The sequence below is a fragment of the Oncorhynchus kisutch genome, linkage group LG12 (assembly GCF_002021735.2).
Source record: "Oncorhynchus kisutch isolate 150728-3 linkage group LG12, Okis_V2, whole genome shotgun sequence".
In the NCBI taxonomy this organism is placed as follows: domain Eukaryota; kingdom Metazoa; phylum Chordata; class Actinopteri; order Salmoniformes; family Salmonidae; genus Oncorhynchus; species Oncorhynchus kisutch.
The window spans coordinates 26,149,219-26,163,273 of record NC_034185.2 but is presented as its reverse complement, the minus strand read 5'-3'; the positions used below and the strand labels follow the sequence as shown (position 1 = coordinate 26,163,273).

The 14,055-nt window shown below is 47.7% G+C and overlaps 1 protein-coding gene across 2 annotated transcripts in view; it reads left to right on the top strand.

Annotated features, from left to right (window-relative positions):
- The window catches only part of LOC109900784 (calcipressin-2), a 119,919-nt gene that overhangs the window by 31,969 nt on the left and 73,895 nt on the right, over positions 1–14,055 (top strand). The gene's annotated exons all lie outside the window — the stretch shown is intronic.

The window sequence follows — 14,055 nt, the reverse complement described above, 5'->3', positions numbered from 1 at the left end:
AGTGTCTGCCGGTGTGTTCTAACAGTAGTCAGTGTGTAATTCGGCTCGGTGGTGTGCAATGGATGAGTCATACACACACTGTCTCGCTGACTGACTGGCAGACAGATCACACAGCTACAGCTGCTCAGCCAATGGGATGAGGCACAGCATTGCAGGGGAAAGAGAGAGTGACCATAGGGAGACAGACATTACCCCCATCCGACACATATCTATGAATGCACGCACATACGCACCCACGCACAAACACACGCACCCACGCACAAACACACGCACCCACGCACAAACAAACGCACCCACCCACCCACGCACAAACAAACGCACCCACCCACGCACAAACAAATGCACCCACGCAGAAAGCTAAGGTAACTGAGCTAAACGACTACCAGTGCTTTGAGAGACTAGTCAAGGACCATATCACCTCCACCCTACCTGACACCCTAGACCCACTCCAATTTGCTTACCGCCCAAATAGGTCCACAGACGATAAAATCTCAACCACACTGCACACTGCCCTAACCCATCTGGACAAGAGGAATACCTATGTGAGAATGCTGTTCATCGACTACAGCTCGGCATTCAACACCATAGTACCCTCCAAGCTCGTCATCAAGCTCGAGACCCTGGGTCTCGACCCCGCCCTGTGCAACTGGGTACTGGACTTCCTGACGGGCCGCCCCCAGGTGGTGAGGGTAGGCAACAACATCTCCTCCCCGCTGATCCTCAACACTGGGGCCCCACAAGGGTACGTTCTGAGCCCTCTCCTGTACTCCCTGTTCACCCACGACTGCGTGGCCACGCACGCCTCCAACTCCAACAAGTTTGCGGACGACACAACAGTGGTAGGCTTGATTACCAACAACGACGAGACGGCCTACAGGGAGGAGGTGAGGGCCCTTGGAGTGTGGTGTCAGGAAAATAACCTCACACTCAACGTCAACAAAACTAAGGAGATGATTGTGGACTTCAGGAAACAGCAGAGGGAACACCCCCCTATCCACATCGATGGAACAGTAGTGGAGAGGGTAGCAAGTTTTAAGTTCCTCGGCATACACATCACAGACAAACTGAATTGGTCCACTCACACAGACAGCATCGTGAAGAAGGCGCAGCAGCGCCTCTTCAACCTCAGGAGGCTGAAGAAATTCGGCTTGTCACCAAAAGCACTCACAAACTTCTACAGATGCACAATCGAGAGCATCCTGGCGGGCTGTATCACCGCCTGGTACGGCAACTGCTCCGCCCTCAACCGTAAGGCTCTCCAGAGGGTAGTGAGGTCTGCACAACGCATCACCGAGGGCAAACTACCTGCCCTCCAGGACACCTACACCACCCAATGTTACAGGAAGGCCATAAAGATCATCAAGGACATCAACCACCCGAGCCACTGCCTGTTCACCCCGCTATCATCCAGAAGGCGAGGTCAGTACAGGTGCATCAAAGCTGGGACCGAGAGACTGAAAAACAGCTTCTATCTCAAGGCCATCAGACTGTTAAACAGCCACCACTAACATGGAGTGGCTGTTGCCAACACACTGACACTGACACTGACTCAACTCCAGCCACTTTAATAATGGGAATTGATGGGAAATTATGTAAATATATCACTAGCCACTTTAAACAATGCTGCCTTATATAATGTTACTTATCCTACATTATTCATCTCATATGCATACGTATATACTGTACTCTATATCATCGACTGTATCCTTATGTAATACATGTATCACTAGCCACTTTAACTATGCCACTTTGTTTACATACTCATCTCATATGTATATACTGTACTCGATACCATCTACTGTATCTTGCCTATGCTGCTCTGTACCATCACTCATTCATATATCCTTATGTACATATTCTTTATCCCCTTACACTGTGTATAAGACAGTAGTTTTGGAATTGTTAGTTAGATTACTTGTTGGTTATTACTGCATTGTCGGAACTAGAAGCACAAGCATTTCGCTACACTCGCATTAACATCTGCTAACCATGTGTATGTGACAAATAAAATTAGATTTTGATTTGATTTGATTTGACCCACGCACAAACACACGCACCCAGCAACAAACACATGCACAAACACACGCACCCACGCACAAACACACGCACCGACGCACAAACAAACGCACCCACCCACCCACGCACAAACAAACGCACCCACCCACGCACAAACAAATGCACCCACGCAGAAAGCTAAGGTAACTGAGCTAAACGACTACCAGTGCTTTGAGAGACTAGTCAAGGACCATATCACCTCCACCCTACCTGACACCCTAGACCCACTCCAATTTGCTTACCGCCCAAATAGGTCCACAGACGATAAAATCTCAACCACACTGCACACTGCCCTAACCCATCTGGACAAGAGGAATACCTATGTGAGAATGCTGTTCATCGACTACAGCTCGGCATTCAACACCATAGTACCCTCCAAGCTCGTCATCAAGCTCGAGACCCTGGGTCTCGACCCCGCCCTGTGCAACTGGGTACTGGACTTCCTGACGGGCCGCCCCCAGGTGGTGAGGGTAGGCAACAACATCTCCTCCCCGCTGATCCTCAACACTGGGGCCCCACAAGGGTACGTTCTGAGCCCTCTCCTGTACTCCCTGTTCACCCACGACTGCGTGGCCACGCACGCCTCCAACTCCAACAAGTTTGCGGACGACACAACAGTGGTAGGCTTGATTACCAACAACGACGAGACGGCCTACAGGGAGGAGGTGAGGGCCCTTGGAGTGTGGTGTCAGGAAAATAACCTCACACTCAACGTCAACAAAACTAAGGAGATGATTGTGGACTTCAGGAAACAGCAGAGGGAACACCCCCCTATCCACATCGATGGAACAGTAGTGGAGAGGGTAGCAAGTTTTAAGTTCCTCGGCATACACATCACAGACAAACTGAATTGGTCCACTCACACAGACAGCATCGTGAAGAAGGCGCAGCAGCGCCTCTTCAACCTCAGGAAGCTGAAGAAATTCGGCTTGTCACCAAAAGCACTCACAAACTTCTACAGATGCACAATCGAGAGCATCCTGGCGGGCTGTATCACCGCCTGGTACGGCAACTGCTCCGCCCTCAACCGTAAGGCTCTCCAGAGGGTAGTGAGGTCTGCACAACGCATCACCGGGGGCAAACTACCTGCCCTCCAGGACACCTACACCACCCAATGTTACAGGAAGGCCATAAAGATCATCAAGGACATCAACCACCCGAGCCACTGCCTGTTCACCCCGCTATCATCCAGAAGGCGAGGTCAGTACAGGTGCATCAAAGCTGGGACCGAGAGACTGAAAAACAGCTTCTATCTCAAGGCCATCAGACTGTTAAACAGCCACCACTAACATGGAGTGGCTGTTGCCAACACACTGACACTGACACTGACTCAACTCCAGCCACTTTAATAATGGGAATTGATGGGAAATTATGTAAATATATCACTAGCCACTTTAAACAATGCTGCCTTATATAATGTTACTTATCCTACATTATTCATCTCATATGCATACGTATATACTGTACTCTATATCATCGACTGTATCCTTATGTAATACATGTATCACTAGCCACTTTAACTATGCCACTTTGTTTACATACTCATCTCATATGTATATACTGTACTCGATACCATCTACTGTATCTTGCCTATGCTGCTCTGTACCATCACTCATTCATATATCCTTATGTACATATTCTTTATCCCCTTACACTGTGTATAAGACAGTAGTTTTGGAATTGTTAGTTAGATTACTTGTTGGTTATTACTGCATTGTCGGAACTAGAAGCACAAGCATTTCGCTACACTCGCATTAACATCTGCTAACCATGTGTATGTGACAAATAAAATTAGATTTTGATTTGATTTGATTTGACCCACGCACAAACACACGCACCCAGCAACAAACACATGCACAAACACACTCACCCACGCACAAACACACACACACACGCACCCACGCACAAACACACGCACCCACACACAAACAAACGCACCCACGCACAAACACACGCACCCAGCAACAAACACACGCACAAACACACGCACCCACGCACAAACACACGCACCCACGCACGCACAAACACATGCACAAACACACAAATACACGCACAAACACACGCACAAACACACAAACACATGCACAAACACACGCACCCACGCACAAACGCACGTTTCACGCACAAACACACGCACAAACACACACACCCACGAACACACGCACAAACACACGCACCCACAAACACCCACACATACACAAACGCACGCACGCACCCACAGACAAACACACGCACAAACACACGCACGCACCCACGCACAAACACAACACAAACACACACACACCCACCCACGCACAAACACACGCACGCACCCACACAAACACACGCACAAACACACACAAACACACGCACCAACACACGCACCAACACACGCGCCCATGCACAAACACACGCACGCACGCACAAACACGCACCCACACACACTGCACGAACACTATTCAAATCAAAATGTATTTGTCACAGGTGTAGACTTTACCGTGAAATGCTTACTTAACCAACAATGCAGAGTTAAAAGGTAAGAATATTTGCACACACAAATAGTAACACAATAAAATAACATACTGAAATAGATGACACTAGCACGAGCGGCAAAACACAGACCCAGAGACACAGCCTTAGAGACACAGCCTTAGAGACACAGACACAGAGAAACACAGACACAGAGAAACACAGACACAGACAGAGACACAGACAGAGAGACACAGACACAGACAGAGAGACACAGCCTTAGAGACACAGACACAGAGAAACACAGACACACAGACACAGACAGAGACACAGACACAGACAGAGAGACACAGACAGAGACACAGACAGAGAGACACACAGAGAGACACACAGAGACACAGACAGAGAGACACAGACACAGAGACACATACAGAGAGACACAGACAGAGAGACACAGACAGAGAGACACAGACAGAGAGACACAGACAGAGAGACACACAGACACAGAGAGACACAGACAAAGAGACACACACAGAGATACACAGACAGAGAGACACACAGAGAGACACACAGAGAAACACAGACACAGAGAGACACAGACACAGAGAGACACAGACACAGAGACACACAGACACAGAGACAGCGACACAGAGACACAGACAGAGACACAGACACAGACAGAGAGACACAGACAGACAGAGAGACAGACACAGACATAGAGAGACATAGAGACACAGACATAGAGACACAGACATAGAGACACAGACAGAGAGACACAGACATAGAGACATAGACATAGAGACATAGACATAGAGACACAGACATAGAGACACAGACATAGAGACACAGACAGACAGAGAGACAGACACAGACATAGAGAGACATAGAGACACAGACATAGAGACATAGACAGAGAGACACAGACATAGAGACATAGACAGAGAGACACAGACATAGACAGAGAGAGACAGACAGACAGACGGGGAGAGAGACAGACAGACGGGGAGAGAGACAGACAGACGGGGAGAGAGAGACAGACAGACGGGGAGAGAGAGACAGACAGACACAGAGAGACAGACAGACAGACATAGAGAGCGACAAACAGACAGACATAGAGAGCGACAGACAGACAGACGGGGAGAGAGAGACAAAGAGAGACACACAGAGACTGAGAGAGAGGGAGAGAGGTCATGTCTTGAATGGCAGTACCACAACAGCAGCCTGGTTCACTGGAGTTTTACACTTCCTGCGTGCCTGGCTCCCTGTCTGCACTGCTAGCATTGACACACACACACACACACACACACACACACACACACACACACACACACACACACACACACACACACACACACACACACACACACACACACACACACACACACACACACACACACACACACACACACACACACACACACACACACACACACACACACACAGCCCTGACTGGGTCCTGTGTGGTGCAGCTGTGGAGCTGTTAGGTGTGTGTGTAGTGTTGAGCGAAGATCAAGTCTGATAAAGTTGCGTAAACAGAGACCACAGTAACCTTGCTGCCAGGCTGACAGACACAGGGGAGGGACGGTGTGTGGTCCAGGGTGTACGTGCAGGGCCAGGGGTCGCAGGACCGATGGAGCTGTCATTGGGACAGGGAATAACGTGCTTCTCCTCTGGTATGGATTGGCTGATGATGGTAGCACAACCATAGCTGTTGTAACCGCTGTCGTTAATGCAGTAGAGGTCAGCAGATGTTTTGGACACTTGCTACATATTATTTCTATATAAGTGTTGGTGGTCTGTAGCAGGTCGTGACATTCGTTGCTCTATGATTCAGAATGGAGATTGTCCTGTAATAGTAGGTCAATAGGCCCTGGTTGTCACACAATGAGAGGTCAGACCCTCACCCTCTGAGTTACAGATAGGACCACACAGTCATATCTGTCCACCGTCACGGCGGCAGGTAGCCTAGCGGTTAAGAGCGTTGGGTCAGTAACCGGAATGTTGCTGGTTCGAATCCCAGAGCCGGCAAGGTGGACAAATCTGCCATTCTGCCCTTGAACAAGGCATTTAACCTCTAACAACAACTGGTCCCCGGGTGCCAATGACGAGGATTTGGGGTTAAATGCAGAAGTCATATTTCAGTTGAATGAGTTCTGTTTTTAATTTACTATATGGGGGGAAAGAGGGGCGTAGGTAATGTATTATCGGGGCGTGTAGCGTACAGCTGTATGTATTGGCTCCCTTCACCCTTCGTGTCTGGCAGTGGACCAGACCCCACCTGCCCCAACCAGAAGCCCTCCTCCTTTTCCCTGCTGTCTCCTCTCCTCCAGGCTCCAAGCTGCAGCTGACTGGCCTCAGGGAGAGGTGGCTTGACTCCAGGTCTGTCGACTGGATATGTGGCTGTGGTCCTCAGATAGCCTATAGTATGTTCATATTTTCATTTAAACCTAGCTAAATAAAGTCTTTAAGAAGAAAAAAATCTCAGGATATTGGATGGAATAATTGTCTGTTTACTAAACCACTAAAGCTAACAGAGCTGTATGCAGGCGCACACACACACACACACACACACACACACACACACACACACACACACACACACACACACACACACACACACACACACACACACACACACACACACACACACACACACACACACACACACACACACACACTCATCCCTCACCTCTTCCGACAGGATCAAACACAGGGAGGTCCAGAGCTGTCAAACATTGATCATAAAGCCATGGGTTTATACAATAGCCATAATCCCTCGCCTCGCAGAAAAAACGACCAAATCCTAGCCGGCTGAATTACATTTATTTTAGGAAAAGGCTTAATCCAAATATATCCCAAGCTTGTCATTTGCTTTGATTCATGACATAAAATCCCCAGCTGTGCTGTGTGTTGTGTTCACTCTTCTTCCCCTGCTGTCTATCTGTCTGTCTCTGTGCTGCTCAGGAGAGGAGAGAAGAAACCCCTCAGTAAACATTCTGACAGGCTGGCTTTGCTGCTATTTATAGTTCCTGGTGTTAAATCCTGACTGGGCAGGACTATGCAGGGATAGTTGAGGATGGACAGATGCTATAAAATACTAAGATGCCTGTAGTCCATGAGTGAAATTGATTGAAATCTGCCATACTCTTCTGACTGGTGTAACAAATTCCATGCCTGACTGTTTTAAAAATGTAGCATTGAGAGCTCTTAACAACCCAATTTGCTGTTCCACTCTATCTACGTCATTGCGTCCACTACCTATCAATGCTATTCTAGGCACTTCCTCCATCACCTGACCTGTTTCAGCTGGAGATGTGTAATAATCCCTACCAGAAAACGGTTCTGTGGGTCAGTCTCAAACTCCATAGCGGAGGAATGGACCTAATCCCTTCAGAAATAGTCCCTAATCCAGGAGACATTGGCCCTAATCCTGAACTGTCCGGCCAATCTGCTATGCTCTGCTCTCTGTCTTCAATGACATTTCAGAGAGGATGCCCTGGCACATTGAGACACTTCCCCTCTGCTGGCGCTCTCCAGTAACTAAGGAAACGCTCTTGACTTCCCAGAGTGCACCAGGCTACAGTCTCCCCCCATGTGACACAGACTGTCAGGTCACACTGACCTTGAGAACATGCTGCGTTTGTTTCTGATGTTGTCTGTTGAATTTAGATATGCATAGTGCTCCCCTCCTTCATTTAGAAAAGGACTGTGTGTGAGTGAGTGAGTGAGTGAGTGAGTGAGTGAGGTAAGTGAGTGAGTGAGTGAGTGAGTGAGTGAGGTGAGTGAGTTAGTGAGGTGAGTGAGTGAGTTAGTGAGGTGAGTGAGTGAGTGAGGTAAGTGAGTGAGTGAGTGAGGTAAGTGAGTGAGTGAGTGAGGTAAGTGAGTGAGTGAGTGAGGTAAGTGAGTGAGTGAGGTAAGTGAGTAAGGTAGGTAGGTAGGTTCTGCTCCATCCATTCCATCTCCAACTATGTCAGAGATGTGGAGGGGGTAGAGAGAGAAGAGGTGGGGCACCAAGTTGGACAGTGGTCTGTATCAGTTAATTGATTGGAGGGAGGGGGGATTAAGAAAGAAGGAATGGCCAGGACACGTGAGCTAACCACACAATGGTTTCCACTGTTGCCCCTAGTGGACACACATCGATAATGCACTCTCTGTTTCATAACAGGTATAAACTGATAGAAGATACACAATTCCATAGAAAACAGAACAATGTACAATGCATTCAGAAAGTATTTAGACCCCTTGACTTTTTCCACATTTTGTTACTTTACAGCCTTATTCTAAAATGGATTCAATAGTTTTTTTCCCTCATCAATCTACACACAATACCCCATAATGACATAGCGAAAACAGGTTTTTAGACATTTTTGCAAATATATTAAAAATAAAAACAGAAATGGATTTATTTACATAAGAATTCAGACCCTTTGCTATGAGACTCGAAATTGAGCTCAGGTGCATCCTGTTTCCATTGATCATCCTTGAGATGTTTCTACAACTTGATTGTAGTCCACCTGTGGTAAATTCAATTGATTGGACATGATTTGGAAAGGCACACACCTGTCTATATAAGGTCCCACAGTTGACAGTGTATGTCAGAGGAAAAACCAAGCCATGAGGTTGAAGGAATTGTCAGTAGAGCTCTGAGACAGGATTGTGTCGAGGCACAGATCTGGGGAAGGGTACCAAAAAATGTCTGCACCATTGAAGGTCCCCAAGAACTCAGTGGCCTCCATCATTCTTAAATGGAAGAAGTTTGGAACCACCAAAACTTCCTAGAGCTGACCGCCCGGCCAAAGTGAGAAAACAGGAGAGAAGGGCCTTGGTCAAGCAGGTGATCAAGAACCCAGAGCTCCTCTGTGGAGATGGGAGAACTTTCCAGAAGGACAACCATCTCTGCACCACTCCACTAATCAGGCCTTTTATGGTAGAGTGGTCAGGTGGAAGCCACTCCTCAGTAAAAGGCACATGACAGCCCACTTGGAGTTTGCCAAAAGGCACCTAAAGGACTCAGACCATGAGAAACGACATTCTCTGGTCTGATGAAATCAAGATTGAACTATTTGGCCTGAATGCCAAGCGTCAAGTCTGGAGGAAACCTGGCACAATCCCTATGGTGAAGCATGCATCATGCTGTGGGGATGTTTTTCATTGGCAGGGACTGGGAGACAAGTCAGGATCGAGGGAAAGATGAACAGAGCAAAGTACAGAGAGATCCTTGACGAAAACCTGCTCCAGAGCCTCAGGACCTCAGACTGGGGTGAAGTTTTACCTTCCAACTTGACAACAACCCTAAACACACACCCAAGACAGCGCAGGAGTGGCTTCGGGACAAGTCTCTGTATGTCCTTGAGTGGCCCAGCCAGAGCCTGGATTTGAACCCAATTGGACATCTCTGGAGAGACCTGAAAATAACTGTAACGTGACAAAATGTGAAAAAAGTCAAAGGTTCTGAATACTTTCCGAATGCACTGTATCTGCAATTCATCCTATGAGTAAATAAACTGCTGATGAAGCTCATCACGAAATACACTCAACCACCACAATCAGAAATAATTCACACATTTACTAGTGTGGCTTTAGTTTCAATGTCATTCTGAGAGTCACCCAGGGAGCGGTATGTAGCCCAGCGGCTAAAGAGTTGGACATGTAGCCGAAAGGTCGCCAGTTCAAATCCCAGTCCGGCGTTGTGAAAGGGGGGAAATTGATCTGGCAACTGGAGGGCTGCTGGGTTCATATTCTAACCCAAAATAACCCTACCGTTTGGCCCTTGAGCAAGACCCGTAACCCCACACCATGCTCTCCATCCAGCTTGACCCTGTGCTCCTCTCAACTGTGTGTCTGAAGATTCAATAAAGTTGTGTTGTATTTTACCCCTCTTCTCCAGTCACACAGACCATCTTGCTCTGTAGCTCAAACGGCCCTCTCTGTCTAATGAGGAGCTGTTCTTTAATCCTGCCAATGTAAATAGTGTCTTTGACCTGTGAATGGTAGATTCAGTTTGGTTGACCTGACCAGGTTGATGCATGCTCCAATGTCTCTCTTTTCTCCTTTTAATCTGTTCTGTTTCTTTTCTCCTTCTCTTCATCCCCCCCCTCACCCTCTCCTCCCTGCATTGTGTGCTGCTGAGCTGAGTCCGTTGGCGTCAACATGAGTCTTTCATCAGCCCTCTCATTAATCAAGTCATCACTCTGCAGTCTTCTGTCTCTCTCTTTCACTTCCTCCTCTCTCTATTTTCCCTCTCTCTTATGCTCGCTTTATTTTCCCCTTTCTATCCCTCTCTCCCTTTGACTCACTGTTTCATTCCCTTTCTCTCTTTCCTCCAACTCCCCTTCTCTCACTCTCTCCCTGCGGTATTCAATTTAGGAGCTACATTTTGAACTGTGATATGCCCCTGAAAACACACAAACACAGTTGAGAGACACACACACACACACACACACACACACACACACACACACACACACACACACACACACACACACACACACACACACACACACACACACAGACAGACAGACACCCTTTTGAGCTAGTTTTACCTTTACCTGTGAGTGCACTGCCTCTTTGACTTCATTGCAGAGATTGCTCAGTTGTCTGTGAGGAGAGAGTGAGAGCTGGCTTGAGCTGGTGTGAGACGCCTCGCCATGTCCTAGTATTAGCATCACAAAATAAGTTCTGCAGCCACTCCTCTCCCCTCTGAGATATGTAGCCTAGCTATTTCCTCCAGCCGCTCCTCTCCCCCTCTGAGATATGTAGCCTAGCTATTTCCTCCAGCCGCTCCTCTCCCCCTCTGAGATATGTAGCCTATCTATTTCCTCCAGCCGCTCCTCTCCCCCTATGAGAGATGTAGCCTAGATATTTCCTCCAGCCGCTCCTCTCCCCCTCTGAGATGTAGCCTAGCTATTTCCTTCAGCCGCTCCTCTCCCCCTCTGAGAGATGTAGCCTAGCTATTTCCTCCAGCCGCTCCTCTCCCCCTCTGAGATATGTAGCCTAGCTATTTCCTCCAGCCGCTCCTCTCCCCCTATGAGAGATGTAGCCTAGATATTTCCTCCAGCCGCTCCTCTCCCCCTCTGAGATATGTAGCCTAGCTATTTCCTCCAGCCGCTCCTCTCCCCCTCAGAGATGTAGCCTAGCTGTTTCTTCCAGCCGCTCCTCTCCCCCTCTGAGAGATGTAGCCTAGCTATTTCCTCCAGCCGCTCCTCTCCCCCTCTGAGAGATGTAGCCTAGCTATTTCCTTCAGCCGCTCCTCTCCCCCTCAGAGATGTAGCCTAGCTATTTCATTCAGCCACTCCTCTCCCCCTCAGAGATGTAGCCTAGCTATTTCCTCCTGTGATGGCCCTAACTGCAGATGTAGCCCCTGTGTATTGTAGCATATAGGCACCACTGGCTGATCCAATTTGAGATTGACTGACTGGGAGGAAATAGGCTCCATCTGGCCACCTGCTTTTCCTTTAGATGGAGACGCTGATACGACTAGGTCCTGTGTGTCACACAGCGCGCTTTGAAGACTGCTGCAGCTTTGTTCTTGTGTCCAAGGGTGGAAGCAGTAATGTAGAGTTACAGTAGATAGACATGCGTCTATGGCTGTCACGCTTGGAGTGGACATGAGGCAGGACCCTAAAGGCGTCAACATGCTTCAGTTCAGCTGGCGGCTAGCCGAGGTCAGCTAGGCGAACCAAACGAGGTTGATCGCATACTCCCTTATCCCTTAAAAGACCTTTGCTTGAAAAACTAGAAAAAAGAGGCAATAGTACTGTTTGTCCCTGTACTGTAGCCAATATATACTTCCTCAAAATAGTCAGAATTAATCTAAGATCAATTTTGCTGTTTTTGCAGAGGAGATCTTTTATTTTATTTTTAATTTTTTTTTAATTTTCCAACTAACTAAGATATTTGGTGCAGTATTTCTCAATGAAAAAATTTGGTTGAAAACGAGTAGTCTCTCATTGAATGACAACAGACTTTATTGAAGAATCCCTACAGTTGACCAATCACGGATGAAGGGGCGTATATAGAAAACATTTTGTGTGCCCGAACAGCTGGGGAAAAAAACCTTACCGAAGTCCAAAACGAACTGTTTCAGCTGGGAAGCATGCCGACGCCTTAATAAAGGCAATTAGTCCCAGTGTCTTCACTGTCTCCACATTACATGGGCAGAATGGCAGTACAGTAAGTGCACCAATGCCTCTTATGGAATACAGCTTGTAGTATACTATACTCCTTTGCATTCGTGTTGGTCAACATTGATTCTTTCTTTCTTCCGATTTCCCCCTCTTCTATTTGCTGGCATCCAATAATTTTCCATTTGACTCCTTCTCTTTCCTTCTCCATCAATATCTCACCTTTTGTTTCACCCACCTTTTTCTCCCAGGCTCTCTTCCCCCAGCAACTGTAGTGTAGATTTAGTCACACCTTCATTCGTTCACCTTATGTGAACCTCATCTCATCATGTTCTCATCTCAACCACAGCTCTCTCTTTCTGCTCTCTCTCCATATCTAGCGCCCTCTCCTCTCCCTCTCTCCCCCTTTTCCTTTTCTCTCTCTCCATATCTAGCTCCCTCTACTCTCTTTCTCTCTCATCCCTCTCTCTCTATTTTCTTTCTCTACCTCCCTTCATCTCCCTCTTCTCCCCCTCTTTCCTCTCTGTGCTGACTGTGATGGCAGCATAGAGGTGTGACTGGGTCTGAATTCTCAGTGAGGTAGTGCTGCAGTGGAGGCAGCAGTCTGAGATTAGGGACATTTCCATAACAAACCCCTCACAGATTGGTTCTGGGCCTCCTCACATAGGGTCCTGGCAGCACTACAGTATTTTTGGAGCAGATTGACGTTTACTGGGATGAAACTTGTCCTGGAGGCAGAGCTCAGCGATTTCCACTAGATGGGCCAGTGGCAATTTGACTATATCGTCAAAATCCATGAAAACAAAAATTTGCTTTTTGTACTTAATTTATGTTTAGGGTTCGACATAAGGTTAGCAGTGAGGTTAGGGTTAGGTTTAAAATGTTATGACTTGTGTGACTATGCCAGCTAGTGAATACCCTGCAGAGCTACCTCCAGGTCATGAGTCAACCCAATAAATGCCAACCTGCATTCTCTTCAGGCATAGCCAGGCCAGCATCAGTCAGTACCAGAGGTCCCGGGGCATAAGGGCTGAGGGCCAGACCCAGATGCAGACACGGGAGGCAGATGGTTTGAGTATTTGATATTTATTAGTTCCAAAAAGGGTAGGCAAGAGAATGGTCGTGGACAGGCAAAAGGTCAAAACCAGATCAGAGTTCAGGAGGTACAGAGTGGCAGGCAGGCTCGAGGTCAGGGCAGGCAGACTGGTCAGGCAGGTGGGTAGGCAGACTGGTCAGGCAGGTGGGTACAGAGTCAAAAAAACAGGCAAGAGTCAAAACCGGGAGGACTAGCAAAAGAGAGAATAGCAAAGCAGGAGCACGGGAAAAACACGCTGTTTGACTTGAAACAGACAATATGAACTGGCACAGAGAGACAGGAAACACAGGGATAAATACACTGGGGAAAATAAGCAACACCTGGAGGTAACAT